Genomic DNA, 13,541 nt, shown 5'->3' with positions numbered 1-13,541 from the left:
ACCAAGCTGCGCATTGGAAAATTCAGGGCTATGCCGTGTAGATGATTGCCTAACAGGAGGCTTTAAAAATTTCTTTGTAGTGTCCTTAGTTTGGGAGAAAAATGCAAAGGTACAAGACAGCTTTTCCTTGCCAATATCTCTCTTTTTGCAAAGAGCTACGCATTGGAAAATTCAGGGCTATACCGTGTAGATGAAGCACTAACAGGAGGCTTTAAAATTTTCATTCTAGTGTCCTTCGTTTGGGAGAAAAATCCAATGGTACAAGAAAGCTTTTCCTTGCCAATATCTCTCTTTTACACAAAGCTGCTCATTGGAAAATTCAGGGCTATGCCGTGTAGATGATGGCCTAACAGGAGGCTTTACAATTTTCTTTCTAGTGTCCTTCGTTTGGGAGAAAAATGCAAAGGTACATGACAGCTTTTCCTTGCCAATATCTCTCTTTTGCAAAGAGCTGCGCATTGGAAAATTCAGGGCTATGCCGTGTAGATGATGGCCTAACAGGAGGCTTTAAAATTTTCTTTCTAGTGTCCTTCGTTTGGGAGAAAAATGCAAAGGTACAAGACAGCTTTTCCTTGCCAATATCTCTCTTTTGCAAAGAGCTGCGCATTGGAAAATTCCGGGCTATGCCGTGTAGATGATGGCCTAACAGGAGGCTTTAAAATTTTCTTTCTAGTGTCCTTCGTTTGGGAGAAAAATGCAAAGGTACAAGACAGCTTTTCCTTGCCAATATCTCTCTTTTGCAAAGAGCTGCGCATTGGAAAATTCAGGGCTATGCCGTGTAGATGATGGCCTAACAGGAGGCTTTAAAATTTTCTTTCTAGTGTCCTTCGTTTGGTAGAAAAATCCAATGGTACAAGACTGCTTTTCCTTGCCAATATCTCTCTTTTGCACAAAGCTGCGCATTGGAAAATTCAGGGTTATGCCGTGTAGATGATGGCCTAACAGGAGGCTTTAAAATTTTCTTTGTAGTGTCCTTAGTTTGGGAGAAAAATGCAAAGGTAAAATAATGAAATATAGAAATAATATTAACAAAAATTAAAGGTAAAAATGAATTGATAGAATGATCCCATTAAAAGTAAATAAATAATATTGATGTTAAGCTGAGCGGGTTGGATTCGAACATGGGACTAGCTGCATAGAATGCAGGTGATGTTTCCCCTGCGCCACAAGAACTGCTTTAGTAGTGGCCTGGATTTATGTTACCCTAAAAGGTTTTATATAAGTAAATGGGGATCCTTAGTGCTGAGTCTCTGAATTATGTATATGTGATTATAGATATGAGGTATTGATTGAAAGATTATAGGTTAATCTGTATATAGATTATATATTTTCTGTTATTTTTTAAACCACCTTGTTGCTTATTTTATTATTATTTTTAATCACCATGTTGCTTATTTTTATATTATGAAATGCCTTTATATGTGCAAATGCAATTAGAAAGTTGTTCCATATGTGAGTCATTACATGTATGCATCCAATTAGTACATGTATGTATCCAATCAACTAATTAGTAATACTATTGGTCCGGTGCATTTTAAAAAGAGCCTGCTAGGCTGCTGATGTATCCTCTGACGAAACCGCTCTTGGATAACAGCGGAGAAACGCGTAAGGAAGGTGATTACCGGACACTCTGATTGCTGAGATATAAGCCCGTTCATGAACGAGCTACATCACGGCGGACGTCTGATGTAAAGACAGCGGTGAAGGGGAAAAAGCAATTTGAGACCGAGCAAAAGGAGGTCTCTACCCACGGCAGGAAGAAATATCCCGACCGCGAGTGCCAATAAGATCCAGCCACGGTTAACGGGGGTCGTAGCATACCGCTGTGTTTCACCAACCATCACAGCGCTCTCCCCCTGTTTTCTTTCATTACTCACGTGAGTTACATATGAACTTTAACTGCAGTAAATAAGAGGCGTTGGTTACAACTGTTGCTGTTCATCCACAAGAAGGAATTTAATGTATCAATTACAATTGGAAAGTAACGATTAAATTACAACAGATGTATCCAGGAGGATTTTTTGGACACTTTAATAAACATTCCGTTGTCATCAAGGGCAATATGAAATAGATCCTGATTACATTTAGATATGGATAGTGGTGCCTATATATGTTGACTCCATTGTATTTTATTGAATGTGGGTTTCTTCTGTCTATATATATTTTTTAAAAATAAAGAGCTTGTATATTTTATTTTTTGCGCTCCCTTGATAACAAGTGTGATTATCTTTAAAATTTGGTTTATTATTAGTAGAACAGTACTACCTATGGGAGCACCATTTTATAATATATGGTGAAAATTAATAGATGTATAAAGATTAAATAAGCAACAAATTGGTGAAATAGATAAGTTTTGATAGGAGCACTGGGTTCTATATATATATTGACATTTGGTTATATATATGTATAGACTTTATAAATTCTTGACAGAGATGTGCCTGAGCAGCGGCCCTCCCCAGCCCTATCCCAAATCATACTTATTTTGCATAGGAGATACCATGGTCATGAAGATTGTTCTCCCAGGGTGAGGTTCATTCATTGCATTCTGGGTATGCTGACCCCTGTTATTTCCCCAAATGTTGTAAACTTGACAGCATTATTTGTGGTAGTGGGGGACTGTGTTTGTGCTTTCCTCTGGTCAGCTCTGGTAAAAGTCAGATTTCTTTGTCTCAGATCTTCCTCTAGCCTTGTTCTTCTTTCGAGAGTTCCCTTGTGCTGCCTCAGTTGGATCTCCTTCACTTGACAGGGGGGTGCCCGAGCAGCGACCCTCCCCAGCTCTAGCCCAACTCCTTCTTACCTGCTAGGTAAGATACTATGATCATGAATGTGCTTCTCCCAGGGCAAGGCTCACCAATTGCACTCTGGGTGTGCTGCTCCTGCGATTTCCCCAAATGTGGGAAACTTGACTGCATAATTTGTGTTTCCCCTGGTCGGCTCTCGTATAATTCAGATCTCTTTGTCTCATGTCTCTCTCCAGCCTAGTTTGCTGTCTGTTTACACTTCTTTTTTCTTGAGCCGCTCCCTTCTATGCCCTTGCGCACTATCCTGACTTCTCTCGTCTGCTTAATTTGTGCCTTCCAACGCACAATGCGAACTACAGGTAGTGCTGCAGGGCCCAAGCCCTTTTACTTGCCTTACAGAGCAGCTCTGGAGCTGTTACAGTGCCTAGCTGCTGCATGAAATCAGCTTGAATGCTTCAGGGGCTGGGGCATAGCCAACATGAGCCCCACACCGAAGGAGGGTGGAGGTGTTTAATGCGAACTAGGGGTCATCCAATTGCCGCAAAAGGCCGCCATGCCCTGCACGCCCAGGGGTACAAGCTGGAATTCGAGATGTCTCCCCCCAGCCGTTTCCTAAAATATGCCTTGCTGACAACTCCCTCAGGCAGGGAGGCTGTGCTAGAGGCAATTAATAAGCGGTATTCCCAGCAGGTAATACTCAAGGTGCCCCTACTTCAATAAGGATGGGGTTACTATTCCACACGGGTTGGGGTACCGAAACCGCATGGTTCGGTGTGACCCATTTTATATTTAAAATCCTTGAACAAAAAAATTCAAGTTCAAGATGGAATCGCTCAGGGCGGTTATTCCAAGCCTGGACGAGGGGGATTACATGGTATCCTGGGACATCAAGGATGCTTACCTGCATGTCCCCATTTACCATCCTCGCCAGGAGTACCTCAGATTTGTGGTACAGGATTACCATTACCAAGTCCAGACACTGCCGTTTGGACTGTACATGGCACCGAGGGTGTTTTATTAAGGTAATGGCCGAAATGTTGATACTCCTTCAAAAAAAAGGGAGTTGTAATTATCCCGTACTTGGACAATCTCGTTATAAGGGCGAGGTCCAAGGAGCAGTTGGTAGTCGGGGTAGCACTATTTTGGAAAGTGCTACAACAGCATGGTTGGATTCTAAACAGTCCAAAGTCACAGCTGGTTCCTATGACACGTCTACTGTTCCTGGGGATGGTTCTGGACATAAACCAGAAATAGTGTTTCTCCCGGAGGAGAAAGCCAAGGAGTTGTCATCTCTAGTCAGAGACCTCCTGAAGCCAAAATAGGTAGCGGTGCATCATTGCACGCGAGTCCTGGGAAAAATGGTAGCTTCCTACGAAGCAATCCCATTAGGCAGGTTCCATACAAGAACTTTTCAGAGGGACCTGTTGGACAAGTGGTCCGGATCGCATCTTCCGATGCATAGGCTGATAACCCTGTCTCCAAGGACCAGGGTATCTCTACTGTGGTGGCTGCAGAGTGCCCATCTTCAAGAGGGCCGCAGGTTCGGCATACAGGACTAGGTCCTAGTGACCATGGATTCCAGCCTTTGAGGCTGGGAGGCAGTCACACAGGGAAGAAATTTCCAGGGACTTTGGTCAAGTCAGGTTATTTCCCTACACATAAATATTCTGGACCTGAGGGCCATTTACAATGCCCTGAGGCCGGCAAGTCCTCTGCTTCAAAACCAGCCGGTACTGATCCAATCAGACAACATCACGGCAGTCGCCCATGTAAACCAACAGGGCGGCACAAGAAGCAGGATGGCGATGGCAGAAGCCACAAGGATTCTCCGATAGGCGGAAAATCATGTGTTAGCACTGTCAGCAGTGTTCATTCCCGGAGTGGACAACTGGGAAGCAGATCTTCTCAACAGACACGACCTCCACCCGGGAGAATGGGGACTTCCTCCAGAAGTCTTCCAATAGGATTGTACACCATTGGGAAAGGCCACAGGTGAACATGATGGCGTCCCGCCTCAACAAAAAGCTATAAAAGATATTGCACCGGGTCAAGGGACCCTCAGGCGATAGCTATGGACGCTCTGGTAACACCGTGGGTGTACCAGTCGGTTTATGTGTTCTCCCCTCTGCCTCTCATACCAAAGGTACTGAGAATAATAAGAAGGCGAGGAGTAAGAACGATACTCGTGGATGGCCAAGAAGAGCTTGGTACCCAGAACTTCAAGAATTTATATCGGAGGACCCATGGCCTCTGCCACTCAGACAGGACCTGCGGTTGAACGCCGGTTGAACGCCGGATCCTGAAGGAAAAGGGCATTCCGGAGGAAGTCATTCCTACGCTTACTAAAGCCAGGAAAGAGGTTACAGCAACTCATTATCACCGCATATGGTGAAAATATGTTGCATGGTGTGAGGCCGAAAGGGCCCCAACAGAGGAATTTCAACTAGGTCGATTTCTGCATTTCCTGCAAGCAGGAGTGACTATGGGCCTTAAATTGGGTTCCATTAAGGTACAGATCTCGGCTCTGTCGATTTTCTTTCAAAAAGAACTAGCTTCAGTACCTGAAGTTCAGACATTTATAAAAGGAGTGCTGCAGAGTCAGCCCCCGTTTGTGCCTCCTGTGGCACCTTGGGATCTCAACGTGGTGTTGAGTTTCTTAAAATCACATTGGTTTGAACCACTAAAAACCGTGGATCTGAAATATCTCACGTGGAAGGTGGTTATGTTATTGGCCTTGGCTTCTGCCAGGCGAGTATCAAAGTTGGCGGCTTTGTCTTGTAAAAGCCCTTATTTGATTTTCCATATGGATAGGGCAGAATTGAGGACTCGTCCCCAGTTTCTCCCAAAGGTGGTGTCAGCGTTTCACCTGAACCAGCCTATTGTGGTGCCTAGGCTACTAGGGACTTGGAGGACTCCAAGTTGCTAGACGTTGTCAGGGCACTGAAAATATATGTTTCCAGAATGGCTAGAGTCAGAAAATCTGACTCGCTGTTTATCCTATATGCACCTAACAAGCTGGGTGCTCCTGCTTCTAAGCAGACTATTGCTCGTTGGATTTGTAGTACAATTCAGCTTGCACATACTGTGGCAGGCCTGCCACAGCCAAAATCTGTCAATGCCCATTCCACAAGGAAGGTGGGCTCATCTTGGGCGGCTGCCCGAGGGGTCTCGGCTTTACAACTTTGCCAAGCAGCTACTTGGTCAGGGGCAAACACGTTTGCAAAATTCTACAAATTTGATACCCTGGCTGAGGAGGACCTGGAGTTCTCTCATTCAGTGCTGCAGAGTCATCCGCACTCTCCCGCCCGTTTGGGAGCTTTGGTATAATCCCCATGGTCCTTACGGAGTTCCCAGCATCCACTAGGACGTTAGAGAAAATAAGAATTTACTCACTGGTAATTCTATTTCTCGTAGTCCGTAGTGGATGCTGGGCGCCCATCCCAAGTGCGGTTTATCTGCAATACTTGTACATAGTTATTGTTAACTAAATCGGGTTATTGTTGAGCCATCTGTTGAGAGGCTCTATTGTTTCATACTGTTAACTGTGTTTCATATCACGAGTTGTACGGTGTGATTGGTGTGGCTGGTATGAGTCTTACCCGGGATTCAAAATCCTTCCTTATTGTGTACGCCCGTCCGGGCACAGTACCTAACTGAGGCTTGGAGGAGGGTCATAGTGGGAGGAGCCAGTGCACACCAGGTAGTCTAAGATCTTTCTAGAGTGCCCAGCCTCCTTCGGAGCCCGCTATTCCCCATGGTCCTTACGGAGTTCCCAGCATCCACTACGGACTACGAGAAATAGAATTACCGGTGAGTAAATTCTTATTATAGTAGTGTATACACTAGAGGTCTTTCCGAACCCCCTAATCCTAACATTGTAATTTGCTTTAGGGCGCACCTCCAATTAGTCTAGTGTTTCGTATTTTCACATTAAATACTTTCTTGCATTGGTTGGTTAAAGATTAGATCGTATATTTTTCTAGATATAGCTGTGCATAGTCTACAAGGCTACATGCTTCTCCCCTAACTAGAGATGTGCAGCGGGCATTTTTCGTGTTTCATGTTTTGGTTTTGGTTTCGGATCCGCAGTTGTGTTTTGGATACGGACGCGTTTTGGCAAAACCACCCTTTTGGGTTTTGGATTCGGGTGATTTTTTTTTAAAACCTCAAACAGCTAAAATCATAGAATTTGGGGGTAATTTTGATCCTATAGTATTAAGCTCAATAACCATAATTTCTACTCCTTTCCAGTCTATTCTGAACACCTCACACCTCCCAATATTATTTTTAGTCCTAAAATTTGCACCAAGGTCCCTGGATGACTAAGCTAAGCGACCCAAGTGGGCAGCACAAACACCTGGCCCATCTAGGAGTGGCACTGCAGTGTCAGACAGGATGGCACTTAAAAAAATAGCCCCAAACAGCACATGATGCAAAGATAAATAAAAAAAGAGGCGCAAGATGAAATTGTAGTGTGTCTCTCCTGCTCAGTGTCAGTTCTCAGTAGTATCCTCATCAGTGCTCAGTATCACTGCTCATTGTCTTGTGCTGCATTGTGGTGCTCAGTATACTAGAGTACATTACTAATAGTCCAGTGCTGCATCTTGCTGCTCAGTGTCAGTTCTAGTATCCTCATCAGTGCTCAGTATCACTGCTCATTGTTTTGTGCTGCATTGTGGTGCTCAGTATACTACAGAACATTACTAATAGTCCAGTGCTGCATCTGGCTGCTCAGTGTCAGTTCTAGTAATCTCATCAGTGCTCCGTATCACTGCTCATTGTCTTGTGGTGCTCAGTATACTACAGTACATTACTAATACTCCAGTGTCTTGTGCCGCATATGGCTGCTGTAGGGTGCTGTGGTAGTGTCCTGTCACTGTGCATATGTCATCATTCCAGTCACAGTGACATACCCTCCAACTGTACCTTTTTAATAGGTACAGTACCTTTTTTTCATGGTCTGTACCTATTTTTGGCTCTCCAAACTTCCATTGAAAGTATAGGAAAAGGGGCGTGACCACGCCCCCTTTACCCATGACCACGCCCCTTTTTCTAATTTGTACCAATTTTTGTGTGTAAAATGTTGGAGGGTATGCAGTGATATCTGGTATCTATCTAGTGGTATCTAATTCCAGACATTACCACCGTCTAATTCCAGATATATTACTGGCATATAATTCCACACATTAAAAAATGGAGAACAAAAAGGTGGAGGGTAAAATAGGGAAAGATCAAGATCCACTTCCACCTAGTGCTGAAGCTGCTGCCACTAGTCAAGGCAGAGACAATTCAATGCCATCAACATTATGTAATGATTATACGATACATTATATATCATATCATTGTATGGTTGTAAAATACAACTTAAAAACTTTAATGAATAAATACATAAAGTAGCTTTTATGTAACCTTTTTAAACCTATTAGCATAGACCGAATCTCATCGTGTGTATAGGCCTTTAGTTCAACAACAGCATGGGACCAGTTAGTGTGTTTTGACCACTGCACAGCACCTGGTGTTATATAGTAAGCACCACTATGGCATAGTATACAGCATTATGGGCCTGATATGAGTGTGACCAGCGGTGATGTGGAATGCAGTAGGAGGTGCTGTTTAGTAAGCACCACTTCTATATTCACCATGCAGTATATTGTGTGAATATAGAAGTGTTGGCTGTGTTATATATTAGAGTAATTATTGCAGCTCCCAGCTAAAATTGCAACAATGTAATTTAGTGACAAGCTGCAGAGATTAACCCTTTCTGTGGCTGCTGCACAACCTCTATTCATATCGCTGAATTCAATTAGGGAGATGTTCTCACCCCGCGAGCAAGCGCAGGTATATGCCACACTTATGGTAACATTGGATTTACAGATATTTTCTTGCAGGGGTGTTTCTAAACAATTTGGCTTCAAATGCGTGCCCCCCGCCACCATTGGCATTAAAAATTGTGCCCCTCCCCCATATATATATATATATATATATATATATATATAAAAAAAACTATATTTGCGTGAGCGCTCCGGACGGGATGGGGGGGGGGCGTGACCTCGCAAAAATGGGTATGGTCTCCATAAAATGGGCGTAGCCTTGCAGGCAAAGACTACCTTACACCCCAGTTCTTGACCCTGCACCAACAGACCTCGGCCACCACAGGGAAAAAAGTACAGTAATTTCCACCATGTTAAGCCCCACACATTAATGCCCTTTGGAACATATTATGTCACTCACCACAATATCTGTGATACACTATGCCCTACAGTAAAGCTTCTAATTACTTTTACAAAAACTGCTCAATGCCAAGAGTTTCACGTGCTGGGTGTCATGCTCATTGCCAGGGGTTTCACTCTCTGGGTGTCATGCTCATTGCCAGGGGGAACGCAGTAGGAGGTGTTATATAGTAAGCACCACTATGGCATAGTATATAGCATTATATATATTGTGAGCACTGGTGATGTTGAGTGCAGTAGAGCTGCTGCTGGGTAATTACAATTGACTACAACCACCAATATATTCTGCTGCACTATATATATGCAAAGCTAATTCTGCTGGGTAATTACAACTGACTACAACCACCAATATATTCTGCTGCACTATATATTTGCAAAGCTAATTCTGCTGGGTAATTACAATTGACTACAACCACCAATATATTCTGCTGCACTATATCTATATATGCAAAGCTAATTCTGCTGAGTAATTACAATTGACTACAACCACCAATATATTCTGCTGCACTATATCTATATATGCAAAGCTAATTCTGCTGGGTAATGCAAATTGAAACATTATTGCATAGTATGTGATTTTGAAGTACTTTTTTAAAGTTTTGAATGATATAGACCCAGTTTAATCTTTGTGGAATGCCTGGTTGTTGTTTTTAAGGTAATTTATTGCCTGGCATTTGAGGGGGTGGGGTGTGGTTACAGATTTCAATTATTGGTTTCACTTGTAATAGTCTTCTACTTAAGTCCAATGGTGTAGGCTGTGCATTTATTGATCTAAGCGTGCATTTTTATCAAAGCGTGATAAAATTGACACATAACAGCAGTGTTCAATCAGCGTTCAATCGAAGTGAAAAAGAAGGAAAACAGAAGCACACCAATCTAACAAAACAAAGAAAACTGAAGAACTAATAACAAATGTGAGTCACTTACTCCTCAGATCACTCACCTCCTGATTGTTGCATCTGATTACATAGCACAGAACTACCTTACTTGGACATTTCATAAACCATCCATTTCACCTACAAATGCCTGTATCTGTATTATTGTAATTTTGTTTTTTAAGCACAGCTGCACCAATGCAATTTTACCTGCAAACACTTAAAACATCTAACATAATTACCATTGCTTCTTAAACCTCTCACAATCCTTTCATTTCTTACACTCCAAATACTTTTCTGCACCCACTTTATCTACGCTTTTGACTCATTTCATACTAAATCTACACCCCTTGAGCCTACACTGCTTTTCTCACCTGCATTTCTGCAATTCTTCTGCTCGGATTGCCTTACAGTCTCCTCTCCTACTTCCACTTTCCCTCAACCTATTTACCTACTTAACACTATGTCAAGGTTTTCTTATACTCCCCACATCACTCAGTGTCTACCTAATAATGTATCTTTAGCCTTCCCCCCTAGTCTCCTCCACCTCCTCCTCTCTCCCCTCCTCTGTCTCCCCTCCATCCCTCTGTTTCCTTCCCCCACCTTTCCTGTTACCCCACTTTCATTCACCTCTGCCCCATGGTCCTGCTACCCCACAACTCAGCCCTGCTCCCTCTCTCCCTTCCCTGTCACCTCCCCACACCCCCATCCACATCACACTGACCTCCCTCCCTGCCCACCTCCTGCAGTTTCCCCTCCTAGCTCAGGCACCCGTACCATCACTATTCTCTCATCATCCCTGCCCTCAAACTTAATCCCACCTCATCGCTACAGCAACCCTGAAAATCTAATTCACATCTCTCCCACAAACTCATACCCCCTATCCTGTGCCCTCTGGAATGCCAGATCTGTTTATAACAAACTGGTCCCTACTCATGACCTTTTCATTTCCAACTCCCTACACCTACTAGCCATTACTGAAACTTGGATTACGCCCTCTGACACTACTTCTGCTGCTGCTCTCTCTGCTGGGGGCCTTACATTCACACACACACCCCGACCTGGGGGTCGCCATGGGGGTGGTGTTGGGGTCCTTTTACCTTCTAGTTACTCCTACCAACTCATACCACCTGAACCATCCCTTATATTCTCTACATTTGAGGTCCACGCCATATGCCTCTTCCAACCAGTCCATCTTAGAGTAGCTGTCATTTACCGCCCCCCTGGCACTGCTTCCAAATTAATCGACAACTTTGCTTCCTGGCTTCCTCACTTCCTCTCTTCTGACATTCCCACCATTATCCTAGGCGATTTCAACATCCCTATTGACATCCCCACACAATCCCCTGCCTCTAAACTCCTTAACCTCACCTCTTCACTTGGTCTCTCCCAGTGGACCTCCTCACCCTCCCATGTGAATGGGAGCTCACTGGATCTGGTCTTCACTCACCGCTGTGATATTTCTGATTTTTCCAACTCCCCATTTCCCCTCTCTGACCACCACCTGCTCTCCTTCAACCTATCTCTCTCGACTTCCCCATCTCTACCTCCTAAGGCTACCATCACTAAGCGTAACATTGAAGCTATTGACACCACATTCCTTTCCTCCCTGTTTGACTCACTTCTCTCTCCTATTCTCTCTCTCTCATGCCCTGAACAAGCCACTTCCACATACAATGCTTCCCTTACTTCTGCTCTTGACTCTGTTGCTCCACCAACCACTATTCACCCTCACAAATTAACACCTCAACCCTGGCACACCAAATGCACCAGATATCGGCAAAAATGCTCACGTACGGCTGAGCGACACTGGAGGAAATCACGCTCTAAGGCAGACTTCCTCCATTTCAAACTTATGCTCTCATCCTTCAGTGCTGCCCTTTCTCTTGCTAAACAGTCATACTTCAAGAACCTCATCTCCTCCCAGTCTTCCAACCCCCGGCGCCTCTTTGCCACTCTCAACTCACTCCTCTGCCCACCTCCACCTCGTCTCCCTTCCTCACTCTCTGCTCTTGACTTTGCCACTTACTTCACATCCAAAATTGACTCCATACGTCAGGACATCACATCACACCAGACTATCAGTAACCAGCCTTCTCCCAACCCTTACGAACCCTCCCCATCCCTCGCACCAACTCTGTCATCTTTCTCCCATGCATCTGGAGAGGAAGTCATGGCCCTCATTCGTTCCTGTCCCCTCACCACCTCCCCACTTGACCCAATCCCCTCCCGCCTCCTTTGCCACCTCTCTTCTTCTGCTTTTTCCCATCTTTCCCACCTTCTTAATCTCTCCCTCTCATCAGGCACTGTCCCCTCTGCCTTCAAGCACGCTCTCATCTCTCCTATTCTTAAAAAACCTACCCTTGATCCAAACACTCTCTCCAACTACCGACCCATCTCTCTCCTCCCTTTTGCCTCCAAACTCCTTGAGCGTATTGTCTACAACCGCCTTACTTCCTTTCTTTCCTCACAATCACTGCTTGTCTGGCTTCCGTCCTCTCCACTCCACTGAAACTGCCCTTACAAAAGTATGCAATGACCTCCATGCTGCTAAATCTAAGGGACACTACTCTCTACTTATTCTACTTGATCTCTCTGCTGCTTTTGACACTGTGGACCATCCTCTCCTACTGCAAATCCTTCACTCCATTGGTCTGCGTAACACAGCCCTCTCTTGGTTGTCGTCCTACCTTTCTGACCGTTCATTCTCTGTCTCCTCTCATGACTCCACCTCCCCCTCACTTCCACTAACTGTAGGGGTACCCCAAGGTTCTGTCCTTGGTCCTCTTCTCTTCTCTCTCTATACGTCCTCACTAGGTAAGCTCATTAGTTCTTTTGGTTTCCAATATCATCTCTATGCTGATGACACTCAAATCTATCTTTCCTCTCCAGACCTCTCCCCTACTCTCCTCACTCGTATCTCCAACTGTCTCTCTGCTATCACTTCCTGGATGTCCCAGCTCTTTCTTAAACTTAACATGTCTAAGACCGAGCTGATCATCTTCCCTCCCTCCCGCATAATCTCACCTCCTACAATCTCATTATCTATTGATGGCACTACTATCTCCTCTACCCCCCAAGTGCGCTGTCTTGGAGTAATCCTTGACTCCTCCCTCTCCTTCAAACCACACATTCAGCACCTCTCACAAACCTGCCGTTTTCATCTAAAAAATATTTCCAGGATCAGACCCTTTCTGACCCAGGATGCTTCTAAGACTCTTATCCACTCACTGGTCATCTCCAGACTGGACTGCTGTAATCTCTTCCTGACTGGCATTCCTGACAAATACCTCTCTCCACTCCCACTATCCTCAATTCTGCTTCCCGGCTCATTTTCCTCACCAAACGCACTACGTCCACCTCTCCTCTCTTACTAGTCCTTCACTGGCTCCCCTTCCCTTTCAGAATCCATTTCAAGCTTCTCACACTTGCTTACAAAGCCCTCACCCACTCCTCTCCCATCTACATCTCTGATCTTATCTCGCTTTACACTCCCACCCGTCCTCTTCGCTCTGCTAATGCACACCGACTCCTGCCTACGGATTACTTCCTCCCACTCCTACCTTCAAGATTTTTCACGTGCTGCACCACTTCTCTGGAATTCCCTACCTCTCCCCCTCAGACTCTCCACCTCTCTACAAAACTTCAAACGGGCTCTCAAGACCCACTTCTTCACCAAACCCAGCCAAATCTCA

At 44.6% G+C, this 13,541-nt stretch overlaps 2 non-coding genes across 2 annotated transcripts; both read left to right on the top strand.

The window, feature by feature from the left end:
• The first annotated feature begins 2,473 nt into the window (after positions 1–2,473).
• Positions 2,474–2,637, top strand: LOC135017641 (U1 spliceosomal RNA). The gene has a single exon (XR_010215435.1). It is a non-coding gene; the product is annotated as a U1 spliceosomal RNA (small nuclear RNA).
• Positions 2,638–2,789: 152 nt separating this feature from the next.
• LOC135017642 (U1 spliceosomal RNA) lies at positions 2,790–2,952 on the top strand. Its single transcript, XR_010215436.1, has one exon. It is a non-coding gene; the product is annotated as a U1 spliceosomal RNA (small nuclear RNA).
• The last annotated feature ends 10,589 nt before the right edge of the window (positions 2,953–13,541 follow it).

This window comes from Pseudophryne corroboree, unplaced genomic scaffold (assembly GCF_028390025.1).
Source record: "Pseudophryne corroboree isolate aPseCor3 unplaced genomic scaffold, aPseCor3.hap2 scaffold_3178, whole genome shotgun sequence".
Taxonomy (NCBI): domain Eukaryota; kingdom Metazoa; phylum Chordata; class Amphibia; order Anura; family Myobatrachidae; genus Pseudophryne; species Pseudophryne corroboree.
Note: the sequence above shows the minus strand (reverse complement) of the source record. Positions and strands in the feature narration are given on the sequence as shown.